Source organism: Neofelis nebulosa, chromosome 11 (genome assembly GCF_028018385.1).
Source record: "Neofelis nebulosa isolate mNeoNeb1 chromosome 11, mNeoNeb1.pri, whole genome shotgun sequence".
In the NCBI taxonomy this organism is placed as follows: Eukaryota; Metazoa; Chordata; class Mammalia; order Carnivora; family Felidae; genus Neofelis; species Neofelis nebulosa.
In genome coordinates, this window is record NC_080792.1 from 28,184,310 (window position 1) to 28,205,172 (window position 20,863).

The window sequence follows — 20,863 nt, forward strand, 5'->3', positions numbered from 1 at the left end:
CTCTGCCCCTCCAACGCTTGTACTCTGTCTCTCAAAAGTGAATAAATGTTAAAAAAAAATTTTAGGGGCACATGGGTGGCTCAGTCAGTTAAGCGTCTGACTTCAGCTCAGGTCATGATCTCGTGGTCAGTGAGTTCGAATCCTGCATTGGGCTCTCTGCTGCCAATTCAGAGCCTGGAGCCTGCTTCAGATTCTGTGTCTCCTTCTCTCTCTGCTCCTCCCCCGCTCATGCTCTGTCTCTCTCTGTCTCTCAAAAATGAATAAATGTTAAACAAATGGTGGCCTGAACAGTAGCATCAAAGTGTGGCTGGCCTTGCTTGGACTATAGTCTGTTCCCTCCCGACCAAGCACATTACTTCTGCTGTTTCCCCCTGCAAGGTGGATGTTATTATTAGAACCACTCTCTAGATGATGAAAATGGGAGATCTGAGAGACAGAACTCTCATCTCTGGTGTCTGGGCTGCCCCTACTCTTCTCAGATTGCTAAGAGCTGGGCTACCCCCTCCCAGTGTAACCACCCACCCATCTGCCCTCCACCCCCAGCATAACCAGCATTCACTCCAATCTCCCAGCACCTGCTATACAGGGAAGTGCTGAATCTCTGCAGTTGGTGGCCACATAACCTCAAACAAGCCACCACTTCCAGAGTTAACACTACTTGCTTTGCCTTGGAGAATTATTTCACAGAATTAAATTACATCCTCCACGTGGAATGCCATCTAGAACATTCTAAGGATTCTAAGTGGCAAAAGGTCACATGGTCATCAGCACCAGAGGCTCTGGAGTCTGGCAGGTCTGAATTTGGATACAGGTCTGCCTCCCTCTAGCTGTGACCTCTGGGCAGTTGAGCAATCCTGTCAAGCATAAACATCCTCACCTGTTCAACACGGAGGACTCCTGATACTATGTTGTAGGCTCTCCTGGGGGTTAAGTGAAGTGACTGGTGTGTGTAAAGTTATCAGCATAATTCATGGCTCAGAGAGAACACTCCGTAAAGGGGGTCCTTGTTCTGATGGCAACAGTCCAGGCCAGCACCTCACTGGTTAGTACAGGCACAGACTCGCACTGCTTTACAATGATGTTGCCACCTCAACTGCCAAGTCCGCATGGAACCAGAATGGAACAGGGCAGAAGATGTCATGCAAGTGGAGCTATCTGCAGCTAAGAGTGGCTGGGAGGGGACACCTCCTTCAGCTCCCTTGTTCACTGGGGTGGCTGAGTGAGGCTCCTCTGTCTTGGGCTCCCCGTCCCTCTTTCCAATCAGGTGACCCCCTTGATATCCCTTCTATATGGAAAATCTGTAACTTAAATTGTTTTAAACCTTTATTCATTAAAAAAAAAATTTTTTTTAACGTTTTATTTATTTTTGAGACAGAGAGAGACAGAGCATGAACAGGGGAAGGGCAGAGAGAGAGGGAGACACAGAATCGGAAGCAGGCTCCAGACTCTGAACCATCAGCCCAGAGCCCGATGCGGGGCTCGAACTCACGGACCGCGAGATCGTGACCTGAGCCGAAATCGGACGCTTAACCGACTGAGCCACCCAGGCGCCCCAACGTTTATTCATTTTTTGAGACTGAGACAGAGAGAGAGAGAAACAGAGCACAAGTGGGGGAGGGGCAGAGAGAGAGGGAGACACAGAATCCGAAGCAGGCTCCAGGCTCCGAGCTGTCAGCACAGAGCCTGACGCGGGGCTCAAACCCACAGACCGTGAGATCATGACCTGAGCCGAAGTCGAATGCTTAACCGACTGAGCCACCCAGGCGCCCCAGGAAAGTCTATAACTTGTATTAAAACATGAAAATAAATGCAAAGGATAGTTTAAATTTTTTCAACAAGTGTGTGTTGCCCTCTCATTTTTTTCCTGTAAGGACTAGCTCTGAATGACACAGCACCCGACCTTGCGGGGCCTCCAGGCTGGAAGCTGCAATCTTCTACTCCACTGCCCATCACAGGAGCAGCTTGTTCCCTCCGTAACATCTGCCCTCCCAGGTGCCTGTGGTGCATGCTCCTCTTCCTCACCCATCTGAGTCACCAGAGAGCACGGGGCCCTGCTCTGGGAGAGACACTCGTTCGTGGGTGTGAATGGAGGAAGTCCATCTGAGGATCTGCCTAAGGAGACACAGAAACCGGAAAGGATGTCAAGACAAGGAAGTGGTGCGAGAGGCTGGGAGGAGGCAGGCAACGAGTCGAGTCGAGGGCAACGAGAGATGCCTGAGGGAACCTGGAGCCCGCCCCACCTCTGTTACAAAGGAGGAGAGTCAGTGCCGAGGGCAAAGCCCATGCCTCTCTTTCTCCAAGCCCCCTTGGGTGTCCAGCACAGAGCCTGGCAGACAGGACAATCCAATAAATATATGTGACGGGAGAAAAGAGTATGCAGAGAAGCTGACCTCGGGGAAAAAGGGGCTAGAGGTGAAAAAGTCCCTGGGATGTTTGGAGGACGGCAACCCCAGGGCCAGACTGCCTGTGGCTGCACAGCAGAGGGGCGAGGAGAGGGAAGGCCTGAAGGGAGGTGGGGGGCTGGATGTGAGCTTAAGGAGTCTGGGCCTGCTGGGCTGGGGGGCTGGATGTGAGTTTAAGGAGTCTGGACCTGCTGGGCTGAGTTCCTTAAGCGCCAGGAGGAAAGCAGGATGTGACATCTCCACCTCTACTGAGTGTTATGAGCAGGACCACAGACAGCAGATCCTCTCTGCCCACAAACAACCTGGCAAGGCATTGACCCCACGCTGATCACACTGGGGGGCAGGTAGAGCTCTGGGACGGGAAAGGTTAAATCTGGTTACTGTTGAAGGAGAGGGGAGGAAAGCATTAGGAAAGAAGGGAAGGGCCTGAAGCCCTAGGGACCTTCCTTGGGCAGGCGGGGGAGGGGCGTGCAGATAAGGGAGTTCCAAAGATACACCGTGATTTGAAAAAAAAAAAACCTCAAGGACTTCAGAGCAACTGAAACACCAGCCTTATGGAGAAGGTCCCCTGTCCCCCACCTTCCCCTCTCCAGCTCTGAAAACTATGGTTTTTAAGTAAGAGCAACATCAGGGGATCTGTGGCCTAATTAAAACTATAAGGTCTTTGTCCTCAGTTCCTGGCACCGAGCTCCTAAAAGCCTTGGAATTTCCTAAGTGATAAGAGTGCCTTTTGTCATTCTTAAGAAAGCCCTTGCAGACACTTCAGAGTTTGTGCTAATGAGGGGAGTCTTGGTGGGCCCGCAGGTAGCTTCAGATTGGGGGTTGGTTGCCAGAGGGACAGACCTCTGGAGGAGAAGGTTAGAATTTTCAGCCCCACCCCCATCCCAGGAAGGGGAGAAAGGCTGGAGATTGAGTTCAGTCACGAATGGCCACTCATTTAATTAGTTGTGCCTACATCCTGAAACTTCAATAAAAACCCCTAAACAACGGCATTCGCAGAGCCCCCATGCTGGCGGAGCGCATTGAGACGCTGGGAGAGTGACGCTCTGGGGGAGGGTACAGAAACTCTGCCCCAGCCCCCAGACCCCCTTCCACCATGATTCTTTTCCATTTGGCTCTTCCCGAGTTGTATCCTTTATAGAAAGCCAGTAATCATAAGTAAAGTACTCTCCTGAGTTCCGAGACTTTCTAGCGAATTACCGAACTTATGGGAGAGTCATGGGGACCCCCAAATCTGTAGTCTGCCTGGCATAAGTGTGGGTAGCCTGGGGACTTTTCTTGTGCTGGCATCCGAAGTGGGGGCCCTCTTGTGGGGTCTAGGCTAACTCTGGGTAGTTAGTGTCAGAATTGAACTGAATTGTTGAACACCTAACTGTTGTCAGAGAATTGGCGTCAGGAAAAAACCACTCGGGATCCTAAAAACTTGGACTGAAAATTAATATACTCGGTTGTATTTTTTTTTTAGTTTATTTAGTTATTTATTGAGGAGAGAGAGAGAGAGAGAGAGAGAGAGAGGATCCCAAGCAGGCCCCGTGCGTCAGCACTAAGCCCTACATGGGGCTAACTATGAGATCATGACCTGAGTTGAAATCAAGGGTCAGAGGCTTAGCCTACTGAGTGACCCAGGTGTCCCTTAATATATGTTTTAAATAAACATGTTATTTTTAGTAAAACCAATCCTACCAAATCTCTCTTCAGACTCCTCACCTCCCTTCCCTGTGGTGTCTCTACTTTTTCACTGGTGGCCAATGCTGCCAGCACCCAAGACCCCAGGAGGTGGAGTAGTTGGATGCTTTGCCTTTCCCGGTGGTACTGAAACATAAAGGAGTGACTTTGAGGAGGAATTAATCTTTCATGGTGATATTTCAGGTACCAAATCCTGTGGGGAGATGGTCCCAACATTCCTCAATGGCACCTATTTTTTTTAAGTTTGTTTGTTTTTTTGTTTGTTTATTAATTAATTTACTTATTGAGAGAGAGAGAGAGAGAGAGAGGGAGAGAGAATGAGCCAGGGAGGGGCAGAGAGAGGGAGAAAGAGGATCAGAAGAGGGCTCTGTATTGACAGCAGACAGCCCAATACGGGACTCGAACTCACGAACCCCGAGATCATGACCTGAGCCAAAGCCGGACCCATAACCGACTGAGCCATCCAGCGCCCCACCCCCCACTGGCACCCCTTAAGCAGTCATCTACTCCACGTGTGTCTTAGGAGCACCCAAAGAAGTACGCGTGCATGCCCTTCAATTTTATTTAAAAGACATCTATTGCAAGCCCAGCCACTAAAAGTAAGGCACACGGTGTTAGGCCCTTCACATGTGGTATTTCATTTATCCTCATTACAGTCAGCAAGGGCAGGTAGGTTTTACAGAAGGAGACTGAGGCTCAGAGAAGATAATGCACCTGACCAAGGTTACATGAGCTGAAGGGGCAGAGCCAGGATTCCTGGAAAAGAACAGCCCATACCTCCTTCCAGAACACTGGTGTCTGTCTAGTAATAGGGCTCATTCTAGAAACAAATCACAGTAGTTCACGGGTGGAACACAGCAATCCCCAAAGCAGGGGAAGAGCATGTGGAGGGAGAAATTAATTCCCGAGAGCAAGAAGGACTTTGTGGAAGAGGAAGCTTTTGACCAGTGCCTTGGAGAAAGCAGGGCTTCCAAGGATAGAGATGAAGAGAAAGGTATCCCAGGCAAAGTCTGGCTTGAGGAAAGGCTGGGATCCAAAAATACAGGGCAGAGACAGTCCAGAGTAGTTGTATTTCTCATACAAGTGATGTATCAACTGCTGTGATTTGGGCCCTCACCTCCCTCTCCTCCAATTTTTTGTTCATCTTTTTTTTTTTTTAATATTTATTTATTTTTGAGACAGAGAGACAGAGCACGAACGGGGGAGGGGCAGAGAGAGAGGGAGACAGAATCCGAAGCAGGCTCCAGGCTCTGAGCTGTCAGCACAGAGCCTGACGTGGGGCTCGAATTCATGGACCGTGAGATTGTGACCTGAGCTGAAGTCAGACACTTAACCAACTGAACCCCCCAGGTGCCCCTTGTGTTCATCTTTTTCCCAAAACAACATATGTATGTGCAGTTTACCTTGAACACTATGATTTCATTAGCTCTTCTTTTTTTTTTTTTTTTAATTTTTAACGTTTATTTTTGAGACAGAGAGAGACAGAGCATGAACAAGGGAGGGTCAGAAAGAGGGAGACACAGAATCTGAAACAGGCTCCAGGCTCTGAGCTGTCAGCACGGAGCCCGACACGGGGCTCGAACTCACGGTCTGCGAGATCATGACCTGAGCCGAAGTCGGCCACTTAACCGACTGAGCCACCTAGGCGCCCCTCATTAGCTCTTCTAAACAGTCAGGAAAGGTATCAGGAAAGTAAGAGCAGGTATTATTAACATTTTGCAGAGATTATATGACACAAGGAGATACTGAATAATTGCTTACTGAATGAGTGAATGAATGAATGAATGAATGAATGACTTGCCTCAGGTCACCAGCACTGGACAGGAGAGTCAGGACCAAACCCAGCTCTGCTGCCCCAGACTCTTCACCACCGCACATATCTGGAGGCCTTAGGGATGCCATTGTGTGTGTGTGCGCGCGTGTGTGTGTTGGGGGGGGTGGGAATTAGACTCATTATTGTGTTTTATAATGTGCTGATCACTTGAAAAAGGCTCCAGCCTGAGAACAATACGAGCATTCATTAAAGTACTTCAATAGACTGACAGCAGCAACAATAACCTAAAATTAAATGAAGCAGAGGATCTCATGTGACTCCTCTCTTGAGGAGTCAGTGCAAAGGCACCGGGCTTTGGGAAACAGGACGGGCCCCTGGGGGAAAGACAAAGCAGAGGTTTACCGAACCCATGTAGGGGAGCAGGCTGGGAGGGCCCTCACCAGCCAGATGGGCCAGACCCAGGGAAACAGGAAACCAGGCAGCTTCCAAAGGACTCCCTCCTCTGGAGCAACTGTCATTTACTGGGAACCACGAGTAACCACCAGGCCAAGAAGGGGGCCTGAGAGAGCACCCTTTTATTTTGCAGAAAACAGGCTTTGGTTTCTGTTTTACTAATTTTGCTTTTTGGAGAAATGTGTCCCTTAATGCACTTAGTAGAGCTGCTCCGGCTTTTAATTCCACTTGTGGTTTTTGCCATGAGTCCTTCAAGTCCCCAGAAGAGCAAAAGACCAGCTCCCAGGGGAGACAGCTCAAGATCCCTCCCTGGGGTGATGGTGAGGCCTCACTGAGTGAACTATGTGTGCACAGCTGGCTCCATTCTGTCACCTAAGAGAACACACACCCATGTATTGTGGGTCAGTCCGAAGGATGTACAAGATATACACCGGCCAGTCCCTGTCTTCAGAGACCTAAGACCTTGCTTATGGGATGTACAAGGTGGCCTTACCTAAGGCAAACTGTAAAATCAGTTTCTCTTTGGTGTGTCTTTTCTCACTACATCCAGGACCCTCCTTGACCTAGTCAGTGCTGTCACCTGTCACCACTCAAGGCCCCAGGACTGTAGCCTTCTTTGCCTCTCTCTTCCCCACCTCTGACACCCAAAACATCCTGGCCTAGGACTCAATTTCTAAGGCTTCTAGTCTCCACATCGTAACAAAAATTAATTAAGCAACCCAATTCTTACTAGAGTGATAGCTGACTAACACACTGCCTCTCCCAGGTGATGGCATTTTGTCCAACTAAAATAAACACTTCTCTAGAAGTCATCAGGGAATGACATAAAAGATAGGAATTTCAGACATCTAGGCAGGTCAGCTGGGAGGAGGGAGATATTCTTGGTTAGCCAGGTTCTTCAGAATTCTCAAGTCATAACAATCTGACAGCCTGGGAGGACCAATCTAACGCACATTCATCTATGTGTTCTGACCAAGCCCCAGCCCCAACTGTTTTCTCAGTCCTCGTATACCAGGAACCAAGAAGCTCTAGCATTTACAATTAAAGAAGACAAGAATAACTCAACGGGAAAGAATATTAAGAAGAGAGTTGAGAGATAAATTTGGGCTATTGATTATTAGTACTAAAACAAGTCAGAGAGGGAAAGGTCAGTATTGTATGGGGAGAGTCCCGCTCTGCGGTGGGCTGACAGTGGGCGCACAGTGTAAACAGAATACACATATGGGACGTTTCAGGCCTTTGTAAACTTCAGAAGCTTCAAGAGCCTATTTCCTCGCCCAACCCTTTGGAGTAAGGGTGGCAACCGTACCCCAAACTGGATTTCCTATTGCCACAGGGACTGCAGGAAGCTTGCCTTCATTCCGGCAGGTGACGATCCTTTTGTATAACCATATGCCATTAATCTGCCTCTTGGGAGACGTGTGTTTTCAGCCAGAAACCCTAAGTCTACGTTGTTGAACTAGAAGAGCCAGAAACACTAAGGAGGCAGCTTATCTTCCTGGAAGGCCCCAAAGAGGTTGCCCCTGGCTACCAGGGGGTGGGGATGTCCTGTCACTGCCAAGGCTCCCCTGTGCCTGCCAGCCAGCCTGCCAGATTCTAGTGGCAGACAAGGCAGTGACACTGAGGGTTCACCCCAGCCAATATCAGGAGCTCTGCAGAGGGTCCCCAGATGCTCAAGGGTGCCCCTGCTGGGCTTATGTCTCTCCCCCAAACAGACCCCATCACATTTGTCTTGTCTTCTCCTCCCCACCGCTGTTCCCTCTTTTCTTTCCTCCCTCCATTCTTTGGCTGCATCTTCTTTACCCTCCGCTCCTGCGTTGTGTCCCGGCTCACATCTTCTTGGCCCACATTTCTGCTTCGGCTGCATGCCTCTTCCGCTTCCCTCCTGTCCTCAGACAGAGGACTCTGGATGAACCTGGAGGAAAGAAGGAATCAACAGTCCACGGGGTGACACTCAGCCAGCAGAGGCCGAAACTGGTAGATGAGTGTCCTGTCTTCTTTCCCTCGGGTGGACAACGCTATGGCCCCTTCTGCAGTGCTCCTCAGAGGCGACCAGCAGGACCATACTCCGTTCAGCCTCCATGGAGACCAATGTGGTAGCATTCCCCCAGAATGTCTCTCCCTCCTTCCACATGCTACTCTTCCCAGTCCCTCCCTCCTCTACCCGAGGAGCTTCCCAAGTCAACTACCTATGTGCAAGCTCTTGTCTCAGACTCTGCTTTTGGGGGAACTTCAACCCAAGCTCTCCTTCCTCCCTCTGCCCGCCCCCCCCCCCCCAGTCCCCACTCAGCTTCCCCTCTTCTCTTTGCTGGTCTGCTCTCCTCCTCTCAACATATATTCTCCTCCCCAGTCTACCTCAGAGATAGATGTTGTGTCCCCAGGCTGAAGGAGCATGAGAAAGTCAGACATTCCGTCACCCCACCATTCCTTGGGAGCTTTGGCTCTGCATCGAGGTGGAGGGGGACAGTAGGCACAAGAGAGAGGCTGGAGATGGGATACAGATGCTTGTGGTTTCTAAGAGGTCTTTAGTAGAGTGGAGGTAACCAGTGGGTCTGAGAGAGAGAGAGAGAGAGAGAGAGAGAACTCTATAGATCTCCTGGCATGCTTGGGCACGTTGCTCCCAATGGCCCAGTGCTGACTAGAGGAATCCTTCCTATCCCACACAGACTCACCCCCACCCACACCCACCTGGGTTCATTTTCCTGTGGAGCTTCTTCTCTGGTCTCCCTGGGTTCCTCACCCTCTCATGCTTGGGGCTTGGCCTTGAACAACACTTCTACTCTCCATCTTCCTTGAGTGAAGGATACAGTTTGCCTTACTGGGACCTTCAGTGTCTGGAAGGAGATGTCTGGTGGCTGAAGAATTCCCCTTCTGGGGCTGTGCCAGGCTGCCATGAGGACAGGTCACCATCCAGTCTTGAGAATGATAAAACATTCTCCAAATGGCCACACTACAGGCAAAAGATGAGGGGATGAGGGGCTAAATTCTGGACCAGTTCAAGTCTTGGCAAAATTTGGGGGGCAGAAGAGGGGGATGGGGAGCAACGTTTCAGGACTTAAAGGCTCCAGAATTCATTCCTAGTGGATGATAATCTATCCTCCAACTCAAGTATGCAAGAAATACCACCTTTTTTTATGTCCTATAAATTTTTTCAAGATTTTTCAAGATTTATTTATTTTGAGAGAGAGAGAGCACACACATGCATGCGTGCACATGTGTGAGCAGGGTGGAGGTGGGGAGACAGAAAGAAAGGGAGAGAGAGAGAATCCCAAGTAGTCTCTGTGCTGTCAGTCTGGGAGCCTGATGTGGGTCTTGATCCCACAAACTATGGGATCATGACCTGAGCTGAAAAGCAGAGCTGGATGCTTAACCCACTGAGTCACCCAGGCACCCCTAAGATTTTATTTTTTAAGTAATCTCTACACCCAAGGTGGGGCTCAAACCTATGACCCCAAGATCAAAAGTCACTTGCTCTACCAACTGTGCCAGCCCTGTGTCCCTCTTTATGTCCTATAAATCAATTTAATTTAAAAAATTTTATATTATTTTTTATTTTAGAGAGAGAGAAAGCACACAAGCTGGGGAGAGGGAGAGAGAGAGAGAGAGAGGGAAAGAATTTTAAGCAGGCTCTACACTCAGCCTGGAGCCTGACATGGGGCTCAATCCCATGATCCTGGGATCATGAGCTGAGCTGAAATCAAGAGTCAGACACAACCAACTGAGCCACCCAGGCACCCCTACATCAATTTAATTTCTACTCCAAGGCCCCAGCTGGCAAGAAAGTCCATGTCGGTCATTCCTGAAGCTTCATTTCCCTTCCCCACTTAGGACCCTCAGATCTCAAGTGCCCAGAAAGGTAGGGTGGGGTCTTGTCTTTCATCCAATGTAGATACATCATTTGCCAAACCCCAGTGATGGGCAGTAGCTGACTCTGTTTTCATGTCATTTTGGGGAGCAAAAATCTTTGCTGGCCACCTCCATCAAGGGTAAGGGCACCCACAACTCTCTCCCCCTTTCTAGACCTTCGTTTCTTCTTTCTCAAAGGTCATCTCCCTCTTTACCCCTACCCTTCCCCCACAATGTACAGAAAACCCACTGAGTTTAGATTTGTTCAAAGGACAGGAAGTCATTGAACTCAGGCTTGTCTGCTTTGCACCAAGCCCAAATTAAGGAATTACCAACTGGCCAGTATACTTAAAATGGAAGGGGTGGGGTGGAAAACTATGAGAAACACACAGATTAATATGTCAAAATGTCATCCTGCCACTCATTCATACTCTAGCCTTTATGGACTCCTGCTTTGGAGCCAAGCACCATGCGAGCCCTGGGGACACAGATGTGACCAGAGGAAGTCCTTCCAGGTACAGCACTCAGCCTGGTCTGTCCTAGTAGAGAACACGGACATGAAGTCACCTAACATTAGGACTGTGTGACAAAATAATAGAAATATGCACGCCAAGGAGGACTCAGCTAGGAGGAGGCCTCTGAGCCAAGACTCAGAGAATGAAGAGAATCTTGCAGCACAGAGAAGAGGAAAGGTGTTCTAGGTGGGCATCCCAGTGGAATCTAAGAGCCAGGCCATCCTGGGAATGAGTGGTCCTGGACGAAAAGCACCCATTTGGGCGTGGTAAGGGCATCAGTTAAGAGACGGGTTTGGGAAAAAGAACAAAGTCCCCTGGAAAGGGCGCCTGGATGACTCAGTTGGTTAAGCGTCCAACTTTGGCTCAGGTCATGATCTCACAGTTCATGACTTCAAGCCCCGAGTGAGTTTGAACTCTGAGTCAGGCTCGCTGCTGTCAGTGTGTAGAGCCTGCTTCAGATCCTCTGTCTCCCTCTCTCTCTCTCTCTGCCGCTCCCCTGCACACCCGTGTGCATGCACTGCACTCTCTCTCTCAAAAATAAAATAAACTTAAAAAAAAAATCCCCAGGGAAAACTAATATGTAACATGGGCTACAGTATTTTTTCCTTTTTTCCTTTCCTGGAGGAGGTGGGAGGGGATGTGCAATAAATAACCCTGTCCCAGCTCCTCCTCTAGTTTGGAACCGATTGAGAAGACAGACACAGGAAATAGATGAACATTTATATGTCAACTTTACAGTAGATGAAAGCCGGATTGGAGGACATGGGGCACATGTGCCGCCCCCAGGGACTTCCTAATATGTCCCAGCCACTGCAGACAGACATTCACCTAGCAGCAGACGGACCTGACAGACTCAGTCCTCCCCCAGAAAGTAGGTTTTCTGTACGATGAGCAGTCCTGAATATACACCCTCTGTAGGCAGGCAAGTCCCAAAGAAAATTGTGTATTCGTCGGCCAGGGCTGCCATAGTGAAGTATCACAGACAGGGGACTTAAACAACAGAAAGTTATTTCTTCACTGTTTTGGAGGCTGGAAGTCCAAGATCAAGGTGTCAGAGGGTTAGTTTCTTCTAAGGTCTCCTTGGCTTGCAGATGGCCTCCTTCCTACAATGTCCTCATAGGACCTCTCTTCAGTCTGTATGGACTGTGTCCTAATCTCCCAAGGATGTGAGCTGTAGTGGATCCGGGCACACCCTAACAACTCCATTTTGTTTGTTTGTTTATTTATTTATTTATTTATTTATTTATTTATTTCTTCTTAATTTGTATTTATTTTTGAGAGAACGAGAGACAGAGCATGAGCAGAGAGAAAAGGAGACACAGAATCCAAAGCAGGCTCCAGGCTCCAGCTGTCAGCCCAGAGCCTGATGCGGGGCTCAAACCCACGAACCGCGGGTTCATGCCCTGAGCCGAAGTCAGCCGCCTAACCAACTGAGCCACCCAGACACCCCAAACAACTCCATTTTAACTTAATTACCTCTTGAAAGGCCCTGTCTCCAAATACAGCCACATTCTGAGGTGGCTGGGCATGTGGATTCAGGAAGCTGGTCTTAGTGAAGCATGCTCTCAGTTCCTTCCTTCAAACTTCCCAGTCAGATGTCTTTCCTGCAGAGAGGGCAAGAGACAGAGACAGAAACCAGGGAGACTCCAGAAATGTGGCTCAGTGGAGCCACCTCCAGATTGGAACACAAGAAGCAGGGAATAAAGGTTCCATGTCACGCCCCATACCCACTCCGTGGGTGCTCACGTTACTACTGTCTTCTGAAATAAAGGAGTACCCTACATTTCTATAGAAATCAAACTTGTCTCAGCACTGCACATTCATGAAACAAAGCATAGAAAGTAAGGTAGGAGAGTTTCCAGGAATCAAGAATCACCTAATCCTCCTTGTTCCTTTGCAGGTGAAGGAAGCCAGGCCCAGAAGTTCAAGAGTCCAGCCAGGGGCCACTCGACTAATTAGCGGCCACCTGTCTTCCAGCTGTACCAAATGTCACACGTTCACTTGATGTTAAGGTCCCCCCCACAAAACCTTTTTCCATCTTTATGCCCTCTTTCTGTGAAGTGCCCATCCTGAAGATCAGCAAAACTGTTTGAACAGGGAATTGAAGTAAAACATTCTGAGAGCCGTTAACTGCTTAGGAAGGTCTGGAGCACCCTGGGCCGTGCAGGGTGCTTATTTATATTCACGTCCCCTGTGTCCAGCACGGGGGCCGATCCACAGTGGGCACCCAGTTCACGTTAGCCCATCATGACTGAAGAGCTAGAAAACTGGACATGGGAAACATTTTTTCAGAAGTGGGTGAAGAAGGAAGGGTTCCTTAAACAATAGAGCTGTGAGCTCGGCATCGATCTGAGGCCTCTGCTGGGTTTGTTTGCTGGCACATCTCCCCAGTTCTCCAGAGATCTTTCAAGGTCATCTTGAGCACTTTCCTCTCCTTTGTCCTCATATCAAATTGGTCTCCAAGTCCTCTCACATCTCCTTCTTTTCCATCTCTGTTGCCACATCCTGGCCTGGGCCCTTATCACTTCGTGCTGGTCTGGACTCATGTGTCGAGCAGGGTTGAGCACAGAGGCCTGGGAGGGAGCTAGGAGGCTATCTTGGCAGATCAGGCTGCAGTGTGCATTTGTTCTGTCTCCCCTCCCCCTCCACGGCCTGCGTCTTCCTTCTTATCGGTCCCCTTCGTATGGACCCCCTGCCTCCTCCTTGCACCAGCTCCCAGCTCCTCACTCCACCAGTCTACACTGGCCACCCGCTCACCACCTCACCCATGCCTACCCCTCCCCCACCCCCTACTTCAGGTTTCAATTAACTAGCCGACCATAGAAAGATTCCAGCAAATTTATTCTCCCTGAAATAGAAGTGACCCATAACAAGGCTTAATGAGGTCATCCTCCAAGGAATTTAATAAGGGACAATCACTTCAGCCAGTCAAATGAGCATGTGAGCTGTGTCTGAGGGAGTATTTGGGGGAGGGAAGGCAGAGAGTTGATGTGCCACCTCTGGGGCTTGTCGGTGGTCTGGGTTCCCTGTGACAGGCGGTACGAGTGAGGAAAGCAAGGGGACGTGATGGATTGGCCTGGTGGGAGAACACAGAAGCACACCCTCACCCACTTCAGAGAGTTGCCAAGAGCTCACAGGAAACCTGATGCCCTCCCTGACTCAGCTCCCCCTGAGTTCCCCAGGTCAGTTCCCGAGGTCACCAGCCCAAGAGTTTTAGGTGTCTGGAGATGAAGATTGTGAGAGGGGAATCTTCTGCCCCTTCCTAAGCTGACAGAGATGGGGGCGGGTGCCCAGCGTGGTAAAGCGTCCCTTCCAGAGCAGGGAAAAGAGGATGCTTGTTTTTCCTGCTTCTGAAAGATGATCGCTCCTGCAGCCAGGAGCAATGCCAGCTGTGGTCAGTGTCCAGCCTGGCAGCCGAGTCACTGGGGACTCAGGGTGAGTCTTCAGCTGCCTGCATTTTTCTCTGCCTGTGCACCAGCTGCCTCAATGACACCCTTCCTGCATCTGCTTACCCACTGAGAGAACTAGTCTCCCCCCAGCTCCTAACTCCAAAGCACCCAGCAAATGCCCCGTACATAGAGTCTCCAAAAGCTGGAGCTGGAAAGACTCCTATGTGTGCCCACTTTCCCTGTTTGCAGATGAACAACTGGAGCCCAGGGAGGTTAAGGGATGTCTCTGACATGCTGGTTCTCTATGTTGCATAACCAATGACCACAATCTAGTGGATTAAAACAACACACACTTATTAGGTCGGTTTCCACGGATCAGGATCCTGGGTTTGGCTTAGCTGGGTCCACTGCTTCTGAGTTTTGCTATGTTGGAATCCAGGTATCAGTTGGAGCTGCTGTCTCATCAGAGTCTCAAGTGGGGAAAGATCTGTTTCCAGGCCCCTTCGAGTTGCTGGCAGCATTTCCTCCTTCGTGAATTCATCTTATGGTTGCAGGACTGAGATCTCAATTTCTTGCTGGTGGTCAGGTGGATGTTTTCTGTGACTAATGCCTGCCCATAGTTCCCTGCCAAATGGGCCTCTCCCGAGGCCCTCTAACAGCACCTCAGCTCCTCCAAAGCCAACAACTGACAGAGTCTCTGATCTCAGGGAGGGTCTAGTCTCTCTTTTAAAGGCTTTTGCCTGATTAAGTCAGGTTCACTCAGTATAATCTGCCCTTTGATTAAATAAAAATCAATTGATTTGAGATTTTAATTACATCTTCAAAATCTCTTCACCTTTGCCAGATTCTAGTTACTTAGAAGCAAGTCACAGGTCCTGCCCACTCTCAAAGGGAGGGGCTTATACAGGGCATGCATGATGCAGGAGACAAGAATCTTTGGGCCATCCTAGGGTCTGTCTACCACATTTAATGTCACATAGCTAGATAATAGAAGCAATATGATATAGAACCTAGATTTCACATAGAAATAGGTCCTGGGGACCAGTTATGTTTTAGAACTGAGAATGGTCGATTTTGGAAAGACAATCAAGTGCTTACACCATAGACTCACAACACACACAGTGGAGTCTGGGACAACACCCTGTGATCAAATACTGTAGGAATACATGAGTACTCCCACCAAGTGGTCCACATACACCAAAATCAGTGGTGTTGTGTTCGGGTGAGGTTTTGTTGCCAAATGAATTCACGGCAGATAAGTTTTGCCAAACGAATTATGAAAGACCTTTGGGTTTTTAAAGCTTTGGAAATTCTAGCAAGGGATTGTGGACCTATAATAACTAACACTCACCAAGTTCTTGCCCTATGCCAGACTCAGGCTAAGTCCTGTGCAGTCTCACAGCCCTGTGGAAGGAGAGTATTTTCGAGATATTAACCATTTTCCTCCCTTTCCCTCTTCTCATTCAGGTGGGCTATGCATTCATTGATGTGGGAGTGGGAGGAGGCTGAGTAGGAAAGAGCTTGAAAGTCTCTGTTGCTTATGTGTTCCCAAAGCTGCTCAAGCCCCAGATTGAGAAGGGGATGTGCAGCTCTGATAAAACACGTGGTACGAGCAAAAACCAAACCAAAACAAAAAACTGGACATAGATCCCTCACCTTAGGCTAGGAAGGAGAAGGCCTGGGTTTTCTGGAAGCACAACCTTCACTGGCAGGACCCCAAGGATAAGGGCTGCATGCTGCATCTGGAGAGGCTATTGTCTTGGGTGGTCTCCTGCGTGCTTCTCCTGGAACAGAGAGAAGGGGCATCCTAACTGGATGCTCTTGGCTGTGGGGCTGTCCTTCCTGCCTTCTCATAGTATTGTGCAAGTGAGACCCTCTTTGGAGCCAGAACAAGTCTATTTTTCCCCTGCCCATACAGGGCTGGTTGTTGAATATATACTGCTCAATAAATACTCACTGAATGACTCTCTTCAGTGAGGACTTGAAGGGTGGTGGGTGTGTGGGTGCCCTAGGCCCCTCCCCGTAGGGGTTCCTATGCAGTTAACTTCTGAAGTGTTTGATTTGGCAGACCCTCTGAGCTACTTCATTACGGTCCGTGTCAGTTTCCATTACATCATCCTCCACTCAAGGGACCAGAGCCTCATGCTAAATTGGTGTGACCCTGAGGCCTGAAGTGGGAGAGTGGTTTGGGTGCTGCGCTATGTCCCCATTGGAGTGAGTCCCACCATGTCAATTGACTCTAGTCCAGGAACCCCCCACCCCTCTCCATGGCCTTTCAAGGAATGGGTGGGTCTTTTTTCTTCCCCTTTGGAAGTGTTTTTTAAGTGTGACTGCCCTCTGGTGGCTAAAATTATATATGTAAATACCCCATGGGGAATGAGAGTTTGCCGAACAGAGCAGGTTACCAAGTTTGTTTAGGATATGGGTGGTAGGGCCAGAAGTAACACCCCTTTCTGCATCTGTTGGCACAAAGGTCGGATTTCAGGTACTTAATTGGACCTGGATCATTTTGGCTATAAGCTTCCTGAGGGCTGGAACCACTTCTGTTTCTGAGTGCCTAGCACAGGGTCTGGCACACAATAAGTGCTCAGAAATACTCACTGAATGAAGGGATCAACTTGCAGGCGTGGCTTGAAGGAAGCAAATACAACCTCATTCATTTTTACCTTATTTTGTTGCTTCTTCAATAGGTGATTCATAGATGCTGAAAAGGCATTTGAAAAAATTCACCATCTATTATTTATTTTTTAAAAACTTAAAAAATCAGAATAGGGGGACTTCTTTGACATGATAAATAAACAAATCTGAACTGAGGCTTAAAGATGAAATTCCTTTACTGAAAGGATTTTTACTCAACTCAGGAACACAAGGCTGTTCCTTTTGGCAGATTGTATGTTCCAAAGGTGACCACAAGGAAATCTTTTATCCCACATGCTTTTCTTAGAATGTAATACTGACAATCCAACTACTGGGTGAAGAGTCTATGCTCCTCCCTTGCCCTTGACTCTGTGGGTGGTCTTCGCAAATCTGTCTGGGAAGATATAGTATGGTGTAAGTGATGCTTTGTGACTTAAAAAAAAAAAAAAGAAAGTTTATTTATTTAGGGGCACCTGGGTGGCTCAGTTGGTTAAGCAACTGACTCTTGATTTCAGCTCAGATCATGATCTCTTGGTTTTGTGAGTTTAAGCCCTGCATTGGGCTCTGTGCTGACAGTGGCGAATCTAGCTTAGAATTCTCTCTCTTCCTCTCTCTCTGCCCCTCCCCCATGCATGCACTGTCTCTCTCAAAATAAATAAAGTTAAAAAAAACATTTAAAGTGTATTTATTTTGAGAGAGAGAGTGTGTGTGCACAAGCGGGGGAAGGGCAGAGAGAGAGAGAGGGAGAGAGAGAAAATTCCAAACAGGCTCCACACTATCAGCCCAGGGCCTGACTCAGGGCTTGAACTCACACTGTGAGATCATGACCCAGGCTGAAACCAAGAGCCAGATGCTTAATTGACTGAGCCACCCAGGAGCTCTGATGCTTTGTGACTTTTAAGGTTAGATCATAACAATGCAATACACCTCTGTCTTTCTACTTCTGTCATGCCAGCTACCATATTGGGAGAGATCACCCAGAGAGGTTATGTTTAAGTGTGTCAGCCAGAGGCTGGCAGCCTGGGACCCCAGCCAACAGCCAGCAAGAACCATCAGAAATGTTGACTGAAGACATCAATGATTCCACCCCTCAGCTACTGAATCATTCCCAGCCTTTAAATCTTTAAACTTGAGGCAGCGGATAGATAGTAAGGAGAAAGGATAAGTCATGCCCACTGTGCCCTGCCCAGATTCCCCATCTACAGAATCTGTGATTATTTCATGCCAGTTTGGGGGTAGTTTGTTACACAGCAATGATGACTAAAACATTTACTGTTACCACTGTCACCACCTTGGTATTACCACGAGAGTACCTCCTAAGAAAAAAATGAGAGGAATCAAAATTGATAAGGGGGAAGTAAATTCGTCATTTTTTGCAGTGAAATAATTACATATCTGGAAAAGCCAACAAAACCAGCTGAAAAAGAGTTAGAACAATAAGACAATTCAATAAGGGGCTGGGTTCAAAACCCAATTTATTTCCATTTTTTACTTGCATTAATGACCAGTCAACGTTGTGACTCCCATTATCAAGATTTCCGTAACATTGGAATCAATTCTCATTTAGAGACACCATCCACAGAGGATACACACCAGTGGCCAGTTTAGCAAATAAAAATACAAGATGCCCAGTTAAATTTGAATTTCAGATAAACAAAAAAAGCCCCTTACTGTACCCTGCTTCATACATTTTCCTAAGAAATTAATTTTATTCCAAGCAGATATTGTTGCTCAGAGAGCAAGCCTGGACACCCTCCCTCTGGAATTTCTCCCTTGGGCAATGGTTTTATTAGATGTACCAAGGCGCTTAAAGCTTTTCCCACAATGTTTGCATCTACCTAGTGTTGAACTGAATGGGTATATTGGTACTTATGGCCCATGTGAATAATAAAAGGAGAGAAGAAAGATGAATTACAATGTTTGCACTTTTAAAAAATATTTTTACACATTTTTTAAATGTTTATTTATTTCAGAGAGAAAGAGAGCGCATGTAGGGGAGGGAGACACAGAATGTGAAGCAGGCTCCAGACTCTGAGCTGTCAGCACAGAACCTGACGCGGGGCTCAAACTCTTGAACCATGAGATCAGGATCTGAGCCAAAGTCGGATGCTTAACCGACTGACCCATCCAGGTGCCCCTTAACATTTACTATTTATTTATTTATTTATTTATTTATTTATTTATTTATTTATTACCGTTTATTTTTGAGAGACAGAGAGAGACAGAGCATGAGCAGGAGAGGGGAAGAGAGAGAGAGAGAGAGAGAGAGAGAGAGAGAGAATCCGAAGCAGGCTCCAGGCTCTGAGCTGTCAGCACAGAGTCTGACGTGGGGTTTGAACCCACAAACTGCTAAATCATACCCTGAGTTAAAGTCAGATGCTTAACTGACTGAGCCACCCAGGCACCCTATTTTTTATTTTTTTAAGTAAGCTCTACACCCAAGGTGGGGCTTGAACTTACAACCCCAAGATCAAGAGTCACATGCCCTACTGACTAAGCCAGCCAGGCGCCCCTATAATGTTTGCACTTTATATGTCCACAGTGTTTCAGTGGTCTGTAAGTCGGTTATAAACACGTCTGATTGATATCAGGGTTTTGAGATGATACTTGCTTCCTACAAAAGGATGTGAACTGGGGTGACTGGGTGGCTCCGTCGAGCGTCCGACTTCGGCTCGGGTCATGATCTCACAGTTGGTGAGTTTGAGCCCCGTGTCGGGCTCTGTGCTGACAACTCAAAGCCTGGAGCCTGCTTCTGATTCTGTGTCTCCTTCTCTCTCTGCCCCTAACCCGCTCGCATTCTGTCTCTGTCTCAAAAATAAATAAACATCAAAAAAAAAAAAAAAAAAGGATATGAACTGAAGTATAAATTTCAGACCAAGTGGGGTGATATGGAGAAATCTACATTAAAGCATAAACGGGGCACCTGGGTGGCTCAGTCAGTTGAGCATCCAACTGTTGGTTTCAGTTCAGGTCATGATCTCATGGTTCATGGGTTCGAGCCCTATGTCAGGGTCTGTGCTGACAGCGGAGAGCCTGCTTGGGATTCTCTCTCTCTGTCCTTCCCCCACTCATGCTCTCTCTCTCTCTCTCTCTCTCAAAATAAATAAATAAACTTTAAAAAAAAGTATAATTCTTTCTACCTTTGAGAAATGTGCTGAATCATAAATGGTGTGGGAGAGGAAAGCTGGAAGCCGGGCAATAATACAACAGAAGTGTCTGCCAAGGTTCTCTTTTTGCCGCATCTGCTGGGAGAATGAAGACTGTTCTCAGCAATGAGACTGTCAACATTCCAGAAAGTGTTGACATCACTCTGAAGGGGTGCACTGTTACCGTGAAGGACCCCAGAGGAACACTGTGGAGGACTTTCAGTCACATCAACGTAGAGCTTGTAGTCCTTGAAAAGATAAAAGAGAGGCTCTGAACTGATAAATGGCAGAGAAATGGAAAGGAACTGGCTACCGCCCGCGTTATCTGCAGTCATACACAGGACATGCTTGGGGGCGTTACACCGGCTTCCGTTACAAGATGAGGTCTGTATACACTCATTTCTCCATCAATGTTGTTATTCAAGAGAATGGTTCTCTTATTGAAATCCAAAATTTCTTGGGCAAAAAATACACCCATGGGGTTCGGATGAGGCCTGGCATTACTTTTTTGGTATCTCAATCCCAGAAAGGTGAGTTAATTCTTGAAGGAAATGACATTGAACTTGTATCAAATTCAGCTGCTTTGATTCTGCAGGCCACAAGAGTTAAAAACAAGGATATCAGGAGGTTTTTGGATGGTATCTGTTTCTGAAAAGGGAACAGTTCAGCAGGCTGATGAATGAAAGCTAAGTTGCCCAGCTACAGAAACAGCAAGATGTCAGATGATTCCTCAGACTTATTTGTGGTATTTTAAAGATACAATAAAAGCTGTGTATTGATTGGTGGGGGGGAGAGAGAAATGTCTAACAGCAGCAGATTAACGAGAACAAGATCGGTGATCTGGAAGATAGGTTGGTAAAAATATCCAGACTTGAGGAGAGAAAAATACGGAAAAAATTGAGGGGCGCTAGGGTGGCTCAGTCAACTGAGCATCCGACTCTTGAATTTGGCTCAGCTCATGATCCCAGGGTCATGGGATAGAGACCTGCATCGGGCTCTGCGCTGAGTATGAAGC

General features: G+C 47.9%; 1 long non-coding RNA gene and 1 pseudogene across 2 annotated transcripts; one reads left to right on the forward strand and one right to left on the reverse strand.

The window, feature by feature from the left end:
* Positions 1-7,455: 7,455 nt before the first annotated feature.
* LOC131490135 (uncharacterized) lies at positions 7,456-17,339 on the reverse strand. 2 transcript variants are annotated; one of them, XR_009250964.1, is made up of 2 exons: positions 16,667-17,339; positions 7,456-8,230 (listed from the first exon to the last, which is right to left on the reverse strand). It is a non-coding gene; the product is annotated as an uncharacterized LOC131490135 (long non-coding RNA). The 2 variants fall into 2 exon arrangements; XR_009250963.1 differs by lacking the exon at positions 16,667-17,339 and adding an exon at positions 8,671-9,801.
* Positions 17,340-19,955: 2,616 nt separating this feature from the next.
* Positions 19,956-20,531, forward strand: LOC131490134 (large ribosomal subunit protein uL6-like; annotated as a pseudogene).
* Positions 20,532-20,863: the final 332 nt, after the last annotated feature.